Below are 14631 nucleotides of genomic sequence, written 5' to 3'. Positions count from 1 at the left end.
TTTATTTATTTTTGAAAGAAGGGCAGACAGTGAGCAAGGGAGGGACAGAGAGGGAGACACAGAATCTGAAGCAGGCTCCAGGCTCTGAGCTGTCAGCACAGAGCCTGATGCAGGGCTTGAACCCACAAACCATGAAATCATGACCTGAGCCAAAGTCAGATGCTTAACCGACTGAGCCACCCAGGCACCCCACACGTTCAACTTTCAGCAATGTTGATGACATATGAAGAATTATAGAGTATAGGGCTCAGGTCAAGTAAGTTCAATCCCCATACTTGCCTTTACAAAATCAGATTAAAAAGGGTAGAAATCGTAAAATCACTTGAAAAGAGATTCAAAAACACTGTCACTAAAAGAAGATTGCCAGTTCTGGTTCTTGAAACTGAATATGTGATTATTTGGTCAGATGGGAAAGAAAGATCTGAAGAAGCCAATGTGTGTGGGCAGGTAGATTTCTGAAATATTCAGGAACAGGAGCAGAGGAGGGACGTCATCACAGATCTATAGGAATAGGTTTAGGAAGAGTAAAGGTCATGATGCATTAAACCTTGTGGAAATATTATCAAAAGGGAACAATGCTTCTTAGTGATCTGTCAGGCAAGAAGACAAATTGGAAGTGGCACATTTGCTTGGGGCACAGTGAGAATGGCACAGCCATTCAATCCTCATTCTGTCTCAATCTTCTTTACCAAGAAATCTGATCTTCAATCTAAGTGTCAAGCAAGCATCATTAAGGGGAGCATTAAAGACATAGTACAACATTAAAATAAGTCAGCGTTGGCAAAGTTTTTCTATAAAGGCCTAGGACCTCTAAGTAGTTTTAGCTTTGGGGGTCTCGTCTCTGACTACTCAGCTCTGCTGCTACAGCACAAAAGCTGCCTATATAATATGTAAATGTGTGGCTGTGTTCTAGTAGAACTTAATTTAGGAAATGGAAATTTGAATTTTATGTTATCTTCACGTTACATATTTCAGTGTTATTCTATTCTTAATTTTTTCAACCTTTTAGAAATTAAAAAAAATATATATATATATATATGTGTGTGTATGTTTAGTTGTTGAGCCCTGTAAGAATGTGCTGGGCCAGAGCTGACCTGTGGGCCATAGTTTCCTGACCCTGAAATAAGAGATCACTCAGTCACTTTCAATGTGAGATGACATTCTTTACTATTAAGTATTGTGACATTGTACAATTGTAATATTTACTATTAAGTATTGAGAAACTTGGACATGTGGCTAAGGAACCATTCTGCCATCAATCCACAACAGATGGTATTGGCTGAGTGAAGGATCAAATTTGGAGACTGACATGTGTAGTAATTTTCTAAAAGGTGGTAAATTGTCACTTCTGGGAACCAGAGACCAGAATTTTGAGATCAATCACTGGAATATATTAGAACACATTATTAAACAAGCAGGCACACTAAAAATTGATTACTCCCTAGTGTGAGTTAACAAAAATAAATGTCAAACTTGAAAAAAAAAGGTAAATCAAATTATTAAAACAGATGAGAGGCATAGATAGGAGATATATTGAGACTGCAGGAAATGCTTGGCCCAAAATTTTCAACATACACTACTGGACAAAAGGAAGAAATTGGCTAAATAATAGCATAATTATGAAGTATATGATTATCTTAACAATGGTCACCGTGCATTAATTGGTGAGTCCATAGTGGGTTGATGGTGTAAGATAACTTCTTTTATCTTATGAGTCTAAATGCTAAATTAGATACTTATATGCCAGATCAGCCTTCTAAATTGCGTTTTTACCCAAATGTCAACTTGAATTCCAAAGCCATGCTTCTCAAATTTTTAAATGACCCAAGTTTAGCAAGGGCTTCCAATAGAATCACATTGAAGAATACCTCAGATTATAAAACAATAGATCCAAACCAAAAGGACACCATGGGATAGGCAAAAAAGCAAAAGTTCAATTAGGTTAAAACAAATCCCTTTATTGACACATATAGATGGCGAAGTTCTTAGCACAACTGCCTTTTCCCCCCTCTTTTGTGTGTGTGCACGTGTGTGTATGTGTACGTGTGTGTTATGTTTCCAAAAATGGTGAGGAAGTTTTGGTTGATCACAAACTCACAATTAGTCAACAGGTTGACATTTCTGCTTGAAGATGTGTGGGTATGTCTCCTTTTCTCTTTCCAATTCCTTGTACTACAATTTAGGGAACTGCCAAGAAAAGAAAGAATTGGAGCTCATTTGTAGTTTGGGAATTTTCCTCATCAAGATGGTAACTTGGAAACGTTCTTGGTCGCCATTTTGTCTAGTGAGGTCATGATTTGGACAGCTTGGCTGGGTTAAATTTTCATAACTTGGTTGCTCATAATGGGCCATCTGCATTCTTAAGTGTTTGGTTGATTTCATTTTTTGATCCAACTGTATTTTAACGTACCAGACCATCAACGTAGGAGGTAACACAGCTTGGCGACAACTGCTATACTGGTGATGATAAGAATCTGAAGGAACTTACGATCTTGTAATAGAGTTTCTAGTAATTTGCATTCAAGCATTATGTGAAATATTTAAACTTTTTGAAGACCAGGGCTTCAGTTTCTATATCTTTAGCAGAAATATCTGTGTAATTGGGAATGAGGTGGAGATGTCTCTTCCCTATATTCATGCCTATATTCTTTCCTCTTGGGCCTCTGTGAAATAAGGATGGATATCTATATCTAGATATCAATATAATCTATCCTCAGTCCCTGACACAGTTTCTTAAATCCTTATAATATGAGTGATACGAGTGCTAGAAGCATCTTTCGTTTTATTATTTGGTCTTTGACCATGGTTCTTGACACAGAGCTCCTAAAACTCTTGTAATTTCTTAGGTGATAGGAGTGTCTTTTGTTTTCATTAGGTGATTCCTAGATAGCTTCATGATGGAGCTATTCATTAGAAAGGCCAAGCATGATTAGAAGCTTGGAACTTCAGCTTCCCCCCCGCCCCCTCCATCCTCCAGGGAGGGAAGAGGGGCTAGAGACTGAGTTAATAATCAATCATGCCTCTGTGAAAATCCCTGAAGTGCAGAGTTCAGAGAGTTTCCAGGTTGGCAAACACATCCAAGTGCTGGGAAGGTGATGTACCCCAACTCCACAGGGACAGAAGCTTTTGAGCTGGGCACCCTTCTGGACCCCACCCTCTATACCCCTTTGTCTGTTCATCTGTAACCTTTAGGATTTCCTGTATTACATAATAAGCTGATAAATGTTAGTAAGTGTTTCTCTGAGGTTTTTTTTTTTGAGCCATTATAACAACCCGAGGAGGGGATCCTGAGAACTTGCAATTTATAGCCAGTTGGTCAGAAATATGGGAAGCTCTAACTTTTGATTAACATCTGAAGCAGAGACAGTCTTCTACAATTAAGCTGTTAGCCTGTGGGATCTGATGCTAACTCCAGGTAGGTAATGTCAGAATTGAATTGAATTGTAGGACACCCAGCTGGTGTTCAAAAATTGGTCAGTGTAAGGGGGAAAAAAAACCCAAAAAACCAAACCATACATTTGATGTCATAAGTGGTGTGGGGAAAGGAAAACCAGCTGTTTTTCCATTTAGCCTCAGAATAAATACATCAACACAGGTAATGACTTGGAATTAGATTTGACACAGAATGTGAAGACTATTTGTCACGCTTGGGTGAGATGATTTGTAGTGTTCCTACCCACATGATAATTTCCAAATTCCAGGGTTTGATTCTTTTGTTTCTTGATATCTTCCCACATGTCACTCTTTTATCAAATATTATATTATATATTATATATTATCAAATATTATTATATATTGTATCAAATATTATATATAACCAAATATTATATATTATATCGAATATTATATATATCCTTACACTCTATCAATGTTTTAATATTATTATTAGTTTAAAAAGATACTTCTAGTGATAAGCATCCGACTTTGGCTCAGGTCATGATCTCATGTTTTGTGAGTTTGAGCCCTGCATTGGGCTCTTCATTGACAGTGCAGAGCCTGCTTGGGATTCTCTCCTCCTCTCTCTCCCTTCCACCCTCAAGATAAATAAATAAACTTAAAAAAAAATACTTCTAGACTTGCTAGCATAAACTTTGAGAGTTTTGCAAAAATTATTCCCTTTAAATTCTATCTTGTAACAGCTATATTCTAAAATCTAAAGGCTGATATCTAGAAAGTTGTAATCAATGTTGTATGCAAATCTATAACGCAGAATTCCTCCTCCCAAAAGATGTTAAGGTCAATCAATAGGTCTAGGGGATGAAGGTAATTCTGTTATCCTAGAATGATAAATTGGAACATTAATTTCCCACTCTAAATTCAAACTTTCTGTCCAATATTCAATACCTCTGCAATTCAATATGGCGGTCATTCATTAATTTCAACTCAGTAGAGTGTGGATTTCTTATCTGGAGACATGCCAAACAACACTTAAAACAAACTGGAAATGCTGCTATTGTCCACCCATATCCTTTTCTCAATCCTTCCGTTCTCCACATACTTCCTCTTTACCTTGTTCTTTTGTGTTTCTTTTCTTCCTGTCCCCAGTCTTTTTGTGTTCCCTTTGTTTTGCATTCACGTAAGCCGCTCTGTGGCATATATCACAGTGGCAAGTGCACTGTGGTGCACTTGTGGAAGTAAAGACATATGCTGTGGCTGTCTGCCCAGATGCGTGCAGATGTCTGTGTGTATAATATACGAGAGACATTTAGCGATATTTTGAAATTATACAGTAGCTTTGATTTTTGGTTCTTGGTCCAGTTCCAAAGAAGGCTTCCCTCCTCCATATATTGGGCTAACTAGAGGCCCTTCTTTGCTTCCCAGCAGTCTTTTTTCTCTTGCAACACACTAGTGGTATCGGATACATACCTGTCTCCATATGGGCTACAAAATTGTGCTGGAGGGCAAGCTTGATGTCATTTTTAATTTTAATGTTTAAAGCTTTCCCAGATACAACATGATTAACGTCATTGACTGATAAGGAGACCAATTCTCTAGGTTCACAGAGGTGATGCATGAAGTGGAGAAATGGGGCAATCGTACATATAGTCCGACTGGGGGGAAATATCAGAAGTCCATCCCCACTTTTAAAGATAAAATGTTGTGTTCAGCTGGGGTGTCTATATGAATCAAGTTACTCTGAATGCTCTACCCATCCACTTTGCCTGGTGTGGATTCTAACACCTCCCTGTTCCTGCCTGGGATATCATCTTCCGCATCCTCAAAATTCAGTCAGGTTTTGACTTGGGGCAATAAACTGTATCACATACAAGTCCCCCTCTGCTAATCAGAATAGCCATATATTTACTGACTGTTTGGAATTTCTTCTTTGGGAAGAAGTTATTCATTGGGAGAAGTCTGTGCGATGCTGAAAATCATCTTTTACAATTTAGGCACGCAGTGGAAAGATTTACAATGTATTTTCTTTTTGACTCCTTCCAGCTGCTTAGAGCAAACATTCATCTTCTGTTTCCTTTAATAGGAGCTGACTTGTGACATCATGTTCTGAAAGGCTGCAGTTTAATGGGTGTGTTTTCTCTCTCACACACATATATTATGCAGAGACTCTGGGATTTCATTTTTATTTTATTCTTTAAGTCTGTAAAGGCCACTGCTTTGAGGTCTCCTTCTTCTAGGGACTGGCAATGCCAAGGCGGCATTCTGGCAGGGTTGAAGTGCATCATAAATAAACATCCTCCCATAATGTACACTCAGGACTTGACTTATACAAGAATGCCTTGTCCTGTAGTTGAGTGCAACACTGAGTTGCTAACAATGACATTTATCTTCATTAAGTTTCCAGATCAACAGGCTAGATGTGTGTGCACAATACTGCATATTCATGTTTAAGGCAGGTATCTTTGATTCTGAAGTTCCTGGAATGGTAGCTTCAATGTGTCTGGAGACTTTTGCCCAAAATGTTGACCTTGGATGAAAGGATAACGTGATGCTATGCTTTGTAGAGAATTGTAGCCTACTACGAACACTCCGGGGAGAATTACAGAATCATCGACCATTTGAGGAAGGGGGCAAAAATAGTCCTCAGAATGTCTTCATGTCATGAGGCAAGGATGTCTTAAAGTTTGGCGAGTGCAATGCTCGCTGCTTACTAGAAAGGTGGGGATTTTGATCTTACATGGCTTCCAAGAATTCAAGGTGACTTTGCAATGAACTTCAGCAGCTCTTCTAATGCCTAAACTTGTTCTACGCCATATGGATAGAGCCTTAATTTTTTCCCTCTTATTTTTAAGAATGGGAATGTCAGGGCAACAACTCAATGTTTAACATCTCCATAATGTAGGGAACCTGTTAGGTTGGTTAGGGCTTTCTCAGCTCCCAGAGGAAAAACAAACAAACAAACAAACAAACAAAACAACAACCCAAAGTCACTTTAGAAAACATAGCTGAAAAGTTGAGGGTCATGCTGCTTTTAGACATGTGGCTGGATTCTGGAGTCACGTGTGGTCAATAGAACTTTCTCTCCAACTCTCAGCGCTTTGTTCAGTAGGACTGACACTGTGGTCAATGTCCATGTGTGTGCCATGCCTCCCACTACCCCGTTCCAGGCTCTCCCTCAGTGATGGCAAGTTGGCTGCTGTAAATCCTCCTAGGTTCTAAAGCCTAGCCAGAAACAGCAAGCCCCTCCCCTCCAGAATTCTCGAGATCCACTCTGATTGGATCCATGCCTGAACCCAGTACTGTGGCCTGGAGACTGGTGTGTGCTGAAGCCAGGGTTGGACCTCTCCTGAACCTAGGTGGACCCAGAGGGGAGAAAGTGGATTCCCAACAAGAATCTGTTCTTTTGCTGAGGAACAGGACACCAACAACACGTGTTTGGTGCTTATATCGTATACCCGGTATGGGCTGAATTGCGTCTCTCTCCCCTGCCCCTAAATTCATATGTTGCATCCCTCACCCCCAGCACATCAGAATGTGACTGTATTTGAGACAGGGATTAAGTTAAAATGACATCACAGGTGGGTCCTGATCCAGTCTGACTGGTATCCTTCTAAGAAGAGGAAATTTGGATGCACAAAGAGAGAAATAAGTAAGTGGTTAAGACACTGACGTTTTGGGTATTCCACCCCCCCGGAATTTAATATCTCAAACAGTGAGGCACTCCTAACCTCTTCAAGCATCTTGACTTCCATATTAAGATTCTGTCATCCCCTTCAATTTCCCCCTAAAGGATATGATTAGTTTGCGTTCTTCAAGGCCTAGAGAATTAACAGAGGAGGGATGCATCTCGAAGTCACAAAACAAATGGACAAAAGTCAGTTTTTCCGATTCTCCTTATTCGCCTTCTCATCACCTGAGCTTAGATCATGCAAATGGAGCGCGGAGCGCAATCTTGAAGCGAGAATTTGAAAGCTCGACACCATAATCACATTTCTCTGTTCCTTACATCTTTGACTCCGTGAAGGATCATTTCTGTTGTAGTGTTTGTTGTTTCATCTGCCGTACGAAGAAAAATTTTTTAGCTGACACAATAAAAAATACATCATTTAAAAAATAAATAATGCATAGTGTTTTCCATACTTCTTTCCAGATGCATACAAACACCCCCATTTCAATTATTTGAGCAGCTCTTTTAGCTGCTGAATACTTGCTCCCAGGATTTCCCTATTCCCACCCACCAGCCTCCCAAAACTTAGAAATTTGTCTGGTACGTGCAATCCATTCCTGGCGTGTGTGAACATTGCTCTTGTGTTCTAGTAAATGTAGGATATCATTATAGCATGTGTCAGTCATAAGGAAAAAAATTAACTTCAAGGCCATATGTGTGTTCGCCAGCTTAATAAATTCTAGACAACAAATGTAGCTGCCACTTTCTCCTTCTGCCACTTTCCCCAGTTCAATAAAGAAGTGCAGAGGGTTGTTTGCACTCCGGGGTCTTGAACCTCGGCACGAAGGCACTGACTTTGTCCATCTTTCTCTGGAAACTTCCTCTGACCCAAAGGACCACGGCAAGCTAAGTACCAAACAAGACTGCCTTGCACAGATCTGGCCATTTGGAATCCTGAAGCCTTTAACAGTTTAAGAGCAGTTTGGAGCCCCTCTCAGCATTCTGCACGGAGACACTGTTGAGTTACATTTTCTCGTCTGCATTTGATTTCTCCCATGCGTGGCCCGGAGAAGCCCAGGGCTAGGAGAAAGGTCGTCTGGACCTGGCTTTCCCTTAGGAAGGGTCAGAGCTAATCTACCAGAAAGGAAGACAATCCAGGCACGGTTTATGATTTTTCAGCTCAACCAAGAGGAACCGAGGCCCCCTCTTTTTGGTATTAACACAAAAGTTTAAGGGGGTTAAAAAAATAAGAGGTCCAGAAGGGTATGTCCTATGGGATAAGTGCAGTTTTGTTTCTTCTCTATAGAAAATGCTTGTTCTTTGAGGATTGGTATTAGTGCTTTGTTCTACCCATGGGTGTCACAGAAGGGAGTCTGTGACATGTTGAGAATCCATTATATTTACATGGTCCTTATCCACGAAATAGCTGGCAGGGTTCCTAGGTCACAGCCAGACAGGTTTTGAGCCATGGGACCCTGACACCCAGCCCTCTCAACTTAGATGAGAGGTTAATGTCTGACCCAAGAGTAAGTATAGGACGGGTATAGGTAAGTTGTCCAAATACATTACGCTCAAAATGAGGCCAATAGTGAGAGGGAAAGGGGCTTTATTAATACAATGCTGGAGCAGTCAGTGTGAACTGGGACAGGCCTGGACAACCTCGTTCGGGCATAAGACACAGCAGCCCATGCCCCCTGAACACACTTCTAAATACCTCCCCACGGATCATTTCCTTGACAAAATATGCTGTGATAATCCTTTTACATCCACGGAAACTGAGGCACAGGGCGGTTAAGTAACTTCCTAAATTGATACAAACCCAGAAGTGGCTAAGTCAGGAGACAGGCCAGGAGCCTCCTGGACCACCTGTCTGGAGGGGTCCTGCCAAGAAGGATGCTCTGCGCTGGGGAGTGAGTGACCGGTCCCATCAGATTCTTTGGGTTTGGCATGGCAGAGAGGACACAGAGAATATAGGTGGGGAAGAATCAAAGTTGAAGCACAGGGCCAGAAGGCACTTGGAAGGGAGGAGGGTGTAGAAAAGGATAGAGAAGATGACACAGGAGGACTAAACAGCGACAAGAGCATCTTCTCAGGCAGGGGCAGCAGCTGCGGTCCTGGTGTCCCTGAGCTCTGTGCCCGCCGGCCTTGCTCCCTCGGGGCCTCTGCTCCACCTGGCCTAACCTGATGTTGGTTCCCACAGCAGGAGGGGACAAGTGGGAAACCAGTCGCGCCCTGGCGGGGGGGGGGGGGGGGGGGGGGGGGGGGGGGGGTGGGGTGGGAGGCAGGGGCTCCTCCTGCCCCAGAGGAGTCACTCCTGATGCGCCGCAGGGGACCCTGCAGACAAGGCCCCTCTTGGGCCAGAGACCAGGAGATGTCAGCCCCGCCCTGCCCTCCAGCACCTTAAAGTTTATAGAGGCCTCCCAAGGGGCCCGGCGGCGCCCACCGTCCAGAGGGCCTGCACCCCGCGGGCTCACTCAGGCCTGCGACCTTGAACACGTCTGCAGAGGGAGGAACCGCAGGAGCGCGCACACCGCACCCCCGACTGGGCGGGGCCGGGAGCCTCCAGTGCCGGGCGGGGGCGGGTCAGCGGAGGTCACGGAGGTCACGGAGGGGTCGTGACCTCCCAGCCCCCACCCCCTCCGGGGCCCTACGCTTTCCCGACACCCCGAGCGGTTCCGAAGGGCCCTGTGAGCCGCCGCACCGCGCCTGGCTGCCACTCCGGGGCTGGAATTGAACTTGGAAGACCGAGGCCTGCGGTGGGGAGGGAGCGAGCCCAGCGCCCGGTGAGCACCTGCGCGTCCCCGGGCCATGCGGGGCTGGCCTCTGTCTGCCAGGGTCATCCGGTTACGGAGGCCCAGTGCGCCACAGCCCTGCCCTTCTGGGACTTGGCCAGCCGTGTTCAAGTCGAGGCACATTCCTGTGCTCTAAATTAGTCTTTGCCCAGGGTGTGTGTGTGTGTGTCTGGGGGGGGGGGGTGCTCCGTGCTAGTTGCTGTTCTTGAGGGTGGGGTTCGAGAAGGTCTCGGGGTTTACCTCCCCATAGCAAAGATTCCCGCCATGAGTTGTAATATTTTTCTGTTCTATGCCGTTGCTTAAGGGAGACTGAAAACATGCCATGCTGTGTGTGTGTGTGTGTGTGTACGCGCATATGTATTTTTCTTAAGATTTTATTTTTAAGGAATGTCTACACCCAGGGTGGGGCTGGAACTTAATTCTGAGACCAGGAGTCGCCAGCTCTTCCAACTGAGACAGCCAGGTGCCCCCTATATTTATTTTTTTAATTTTTTAACGTTTATTTATTATTGAGAGACAGAGACAGAGCCTGAGGGGAGGGGCAGAGAGAGGAGGGGACTCAGAATCCCAAGCAGGCTCCAGGCCCCGAGCTGTCAGCACAGAGCCTGACGCAGGGCTCGAACTCACAAACTGTGAGATCATGACCTGAGCCATCCAGGTGCCCCAGCCCCTATATTTAATTTTTAACTTGCATAAGGTAGTTTGAAAACACCAAATGAAAGTGAGTATACGCGAGTGTGTTTTAGGCGGAAGCTTTCGCATTGGGCAATACTGAGATGTTTGCTTCTGCGGCTGAATGAGCTCTTTAGTTTGGAATGCAGACTTTGGAGCCAGAGGGCCTGGTTCAGATGCTGCCTGGATGCCTCCTCGCATGTGATCTGGCACGTGGCTTGCGTTGTTTGTGATGCACTTCCTCATCTGAGAAATGGGCACAGTCATAATACCTAACTCATGGAGCTACTAAGAAGTGAATGGACTATAAAGCCCTTAGAACAGGCTGGTGCCTGGAAGCACAAGATGAATGTCGGGTCTTATTTGTTAATGTGTCCGCTGCTGTGCTCAGCATTACCCTGCCTCATTCACCCGTGTGAACTTTCTGTGAGTGCATCATTGATTTGGAAAGTTTGAGGCTCTGCCCTCGCCACGTATACATAGGATACTGCGTATATTATTAGCTATTGGCGGAAGGACAGGCAATAACAAGGAAAGGTATACCATCTACCAGGATGCTACTGTATCACTTTGGGGGTGTTTCCTACTGTTTCTCATTTGATCCTAACCTATATTATGTACTATATTCTGTGATTTTCTCTCTCATTTAATTTTTTTTTAATTCCAGTGTAATTAACATAGTGTTATATTAGTTTCAGGGGCATAATATAGTAATTCAACAATTCTGTACATTACTCAGTGCTCATCACGATAAGTGTACCAAAAAATATGGAACGCTTCATGAATTTGTACGTCATCCTTGCCACAAGGGGCCATGCTAATCTGCTTTGTATCATTTCAGTTTTAGTATATGTCCTACTGAAGCAAGCACTGTAATTTTCTTTTTGAATGATATATATTTATTGAATACGTTGTATACTTTATATATCTTTTATACTGAAAGTATTTTTATAAGTATTTTATATGTAAAGTTGTATGAACATTTATAATATGTTAATAGTTGTATAATATATAAATATGTACATCTCATTAGAAATACATATATTTTATGTGTATTTTATACCATTTTTATATCATTTGAGATGTCATAGTATCTCAAAAACTAGAGAAAGATTCAGACAATAGTGTAATCAACACCTATGCATGTGTTACCCAGATATAATAATATTAACTTTTAAAATTTTATTTGATCTTTGTACAAGTTTATTTATTTTGAGGGAGAGGAGAGAGAGAGCACACATGCAAGCATGAGCGGGGAATGGGCAGAGAGAGAGGGAGAGAGAATCCCAAGCAGGCTTCATGCTGTCAGCACAGCCCGACATGAGGCTCTAGCTCACCACCTGTGAGATCATGACCTGAGCCGAAATCAAGAGTCAGATGCTTAACATACCGAGCCACCCAGGCACCCCAATTTTATTTAGTTTTTTATAGAGACAAAACACTGTGGGGGCGCCTGGGTGGCTCATTAAGGGTCCGACTCTTGATTTTGGCTCAGGTTATGATCTCATGGTTGGTAAGCTTGAGCCCTGCTTCGGGATCTGTGCTGAAAACGTGGAGCCTGCTTGGGATTCTCTCTCCCTCCCTTTCTCGCTGCTCCTCCCATGCTCACACTCTCTCTGTCTCAAAATAAATAAATAAACTTGAGAGAGAGAGAGAGAGAGAGAGAGGAAGAAAGAAAGAAAGAAAGAAAGAAAGAAAGAAAGAAAACAGTGGATACGATAAGCCCTACTGTGCTCTATTTCCTTCCCTGTTCTGCTTCTTCCCGCCTCCAGTTAATGCTGTTCTGAAGCTGCTGCGTATCCTCTGCATCCCTGGTTTTAGTATTTTAACATAAATGGATGGTCCACAGGCCGATATTTAAAATGCAGTATCGTATTTTTGTTGTTAAGCAAGGTAAGTAATACTTCGTTAGCTGTATCTTTCTGCGGCATCTTGGTCCATTTCCTTTATTCACTCTGCTTTTTTTTTTTTTTTTTTGAGATGTATTCAGGCTGATAAATCATCCCTATTTCATTTATTTAATTGCTGTGCGGTGATACTGTTGTAAGAATATATCGCGATGAACCGATCCCTCTCTCAACTGATGTGTAAGTTGTTTAGTCTTTCATTCTTACAAACATTGGTGCGCCGCATCGACGTGCGAATCTCCTTAGACAAATGGTGGGGAAGCTTCTCCAGGATGCACACGTAAGAATGGAACTGCCGGGCTGGACTTCCCTGTCTTACTTTTATATTTATTTGTAAAACATCAAGCATTTGTTAGATAGTCTTTATTCTCCACCTTGAAACAACTATGATTACTACCTCATTCTTAGGCTTTTGAATGAGTCAGTTGAATACTAAAGTTTGAAAGGAAATGGAGAAATGCTTGGCATTTGGATTTGCTTATCTGTATTAGACAGGATTGACATGATCGTGTAGGGTATGCAATGCCAAAAAAACCAAAAAACCCCAAACCAAACCAAAACAAACAAAACAAAACAAACACCAAAACAAAAAACGAAAAAAACAACCCCAAAATCAATTGGATGATGAGAATCGCGGGACACTGGAGCTACTGTGTCTAGTCACCAATGTGACTGTGGTGTGCTTTTCAAAGACGTTGCATTATGTGTAAAATACTGAAGTCTTTGACTTTAAACGTGTCTCTATTAGATTTTTATTTTGATAATACGTGATTATACCCGAAAAGTGTATAAAGGAAGAAGGGGAAGACTTTTAAATCTCCTCTACTCAATTTTAATCTACAACAGCCACTACTTATAACAGTTTGATATATGTAAATAATCTTTCAGATTATTTCCTAAGTATTTACAAGAGTGTGTGTATGGGGGTGCATGTGTATGTTCTAATAAATGGCATTTTAGTATATATCCGATTCTGTAATGTAATGATTTGAACCTGCATTTCAATTTATATGTAAAATAATAATATAAGTAAACTACAGTAATTACATTTATTTTTTTGCATATCGAGGCATTGATTAAATTGTGAAGTGAGCCCAGAGACTAAGTTCTCACTCGGCATCAAACTTTCCTAATTACTTCAAGGATACAAGTGATCGCCAAGTGTAGGCAAAGCAAAGAGAAGCCAAGGACTGTCCGGGGAGCTCCCCAGGTCCGTTCTTGCTGTATTTGGACGTGCTCTAGGCAAATTTAACACGCAAGGTGTCTCAGAAATGTCTGCCAGTACATGACTGACACAAACATCTCTGTTTTATACTCTCTGGTAGCTACGTAGCTCATGCAGCAATTTTCGGGGAGCCATGTCCCAGAGATCCATAGAGTCCAGATTTGTCTACCAGTAACAACCCCAGACAGACCAGGTTTATTCTACTGAAAACATGTCATAGGTAAGGATTCTCTGATTCGTGAATATCCCAAATTTGTGGGTTGATCCGTCTTCAGCATATTTTCGAGGAGATTTGATTGGTTCACTTTCCTTTCTTTTCTGAGGCATCCACAACAAAAAGGGAGAAAAGATTGCAGGGTTGCTATGCTGCAAACGCTTGCCAATAACCGCGAAATAACCAGGGGTCCACGGCTAAAGCCACTTTAAAAGTCTTGGCAGATGGGTTCAGTAGCAACAACAATAAAGTTAGTGGTGATCATCCTTGGTACATACTTTCATTCTCTTCCTGGTTGCTATCAGATGTCTGTTCCTCTTTAACATTTCCAGGCAAGATGCAGTTCTAGCTTCTAGCTCCTATTCCTCTTGGAGCTTGTCCCCAATCCTCAGTCCTGACCTTCAGTGAATCCTCTGAGTGGCACATGGGACTCACTTTGTCTAATCAGATAAGATGTCGAACGTACTAATATTTTCTAAAGATGTACCTTAGTGGAGGGTATAGCATATTCTGGTTCCTTGATGTAACTCTGCCATTTGTCCCCTTTTTCTGCATAAACATAAGCTACTCTGATTGGAAGGAGAACTTCTGTTTCCTGTTGGTATCCCAGTAGACATGGAGGTGGGGGTGGGGTAAGTTAAGTCCCTGGGTCATTTGTTTTTCAGGACTGGAATTCTGGGGCGCTTGGGTGGCTCAGTCTATTGAGTGTCTGGCTCTTGATTTTGGTTCAGGTCATGATCTCACGATCTCATGATCAA

The 14631-nt window shown here is 42.4% G+C and overlaps 1 non-coding gene across 1 annotated transcript; it reads right to left on the bottom strand.

The window, feature by feature from the left end:
* Positions 1-11289: 11289 nt before the first annotated feature.
* Positions 11290-11398, bottom strand: LOC125937239 (U6 spliceosomal RNA). Its single transcript, XR_007462322.1, has one exon. It is a non-coding gene; the product is annotated as a U6 spliceosomal RNA (small nuclear RNA).
* Between the last annotated feature and the right edge of the window lie 3233 nt (positions 11399-14631).

This window comes from Panthera uncia (genome assembly GCF_023721935.1).
Source record: "Panthera uncia isolate 11264 chromosome A3 unlocalized genomic scaffold, Puncia_PCG_1.0 HiC_scaffold_11, whole genome shotgun sequence".
Classification (NCBI taxonomy): domain Eukaryota; kingdom Metazoa; phylum Chordata; class Mammalia; order Carnivora; family Felidae; genus Panthera; species Panthera uncia.
This window is presented reverse-complemented; position numbering and strand designations above follow the sequence as displayed.